Raw genomic sequence first — 1,772 nt, forward strand, 5'->3', positions numbered from 1 at the left:
GACAAATTTCTGGAGAACAACCCTCAGGAAAATCAGTCAGTCAGTTGAGCATCTTCTGGAAGCAGTTTACATTCATAAAAAAAGGCTGCTCACTTGCAAGAGAGGATGCTTTTAGCTTTTTACAGTAGTCTAAGTGCCGTACAGGAATAAGAGCTGAGAATCTCAGGCAGTGATTGATGCCAGTGTCTAGCTACAGCTTTAAAAAGGGACTGAAGCCAGCCCAGGTCCAAGAGAACACAAAAGGAGACCCTCTGATTGACTAGGTTAGGGCAGTTAGCAAGCAGTTCACAAGTCAGTTTACTGCCCACCTCTTGGAAGGGGAGCCTTCAAGGTATTTTCTTTGAGTCAGAATAAGGGTGTGTATAGAAGTTACACTTTTCACATGATGAGGTTGCCCAAAGCGCTCTGTAGCCAGAACATAACAAATGTTCAGGGCTGCAGAGCACTTTAAAAATGGCAGGTAGTGCAAAAAGTTAACTTATATCAAATGTTGCATTAGATGAAGGTGCTGTAGGGCAAAAGGCTTTAGCAGACTTGTGTACAAGCTCACATTGAGGATTAATTTAAGGAGATTCTGCCCACATCCCAGGGGTCTTTGTGGGGCTTTGCCAGTGCACATAGGAGAGCACTGGCATGGCCCCATCCCTAGGCTGTCACAGAGTGGAGACTGAAAAATCTCTGTTTTCTTTGAGAGGGGGAAGGGAGTCCCCCTGCTGGGGTATTGGGGGGGAGCTGGGCTGGGCCCGTGGGTCAGGGGGGATCCATTTCCTTACACTCCCACCACCTCCAGGTATGGCGGCCAGGAATCTATCACTGTCAAGTGGCTCAAAATGGGGGGGGGGAAGGAGCCACCCATGACATGCAGGCCTGGCTCCCCTCAATACCCTAGCAGGGGTAGCTGGAGGGGGGAACATGGTGGTCTATTTCCTCCCTCTCCCCTTCAGGTACTGCTGTCAGTTGCTGGGTGGGGGGTGGGGCTGGGGAGAGGGGTGGTCTGACAACCTCCTGGGAGGCTGCTGGAGCACCCCCACCTACTGGCCAGGGCTGATGCTGGCAGGCTTGGAGGTCCCCACACGCACAGGTGAATGCCAGTTGGGTTCAATGGCATACTAACTATGGCAGTTTGTGTAGTGCCATAGTTACAGTGCCTCCCCAAAAAGCTGCCTAAACATCTATGTGCACCCTAAGACCTAGGTATCTAGTTGAAATAGCTAAAACCCAGCAGTTAGAGCAATACTTAAGTCCCTTGTTTAGTATTTAGCAGCAATTATGGCAGAATATGGCTAAACAGAAGGTCAGTCTGTAAGTTCAAAGTTTCCAGTTTGAGGGAACCCTTCATTCAAAACCTTCTAAAAAGAAGAAACTAAGTTTAAGCACTTAAAAACATGCAGATAGAATTCCACCAGCACAGTGGGGGCTACCTAGTTTATTGCACCAAGTGCAGCATGTATGATTATGTCCAGTTTCCATACATGTGCACTCCTGGCTCTGAGAGAACAAGTGCGTTTTCTCAGGGTTAGGGCAGTGGAACTGGAGCAGCTAAGTTGAGGCAGAGAAGTTTATAGATGAGGATTTCAGGGACAATATAGAGCAGTCCTATGCCATAGTAGCAGCTGCCATGCTGCTGAGGAAGATGAGAGCCTCAGAGATGGAAGGCATCAAGTTGGGAAGGAGGGAAAAGGGTCCAGGAAACCTTCATGGCTAAGCGCGGATATCCAGTCTGGCCTGAGGGCAAAGAAAAATGCATACTCGTGGTGGAAGCAGGGGGCAGG

Source organism: Gavialis gangeticus, unplaced genomic scaffold, assembly GCF_001723915.1.
Source record: "Gavialis gangeticus isolate Ggan-Ray unplaced genomic scaffold, GavGan_comp1, whole genome shotgun sequence".
In the NCBI taxonomy this organism is placed as follows: Eukaryota; Metazoa; Chordata; order Crocodylia; family Gavialidae; genus Gavialis; species Gavialis gangeticus.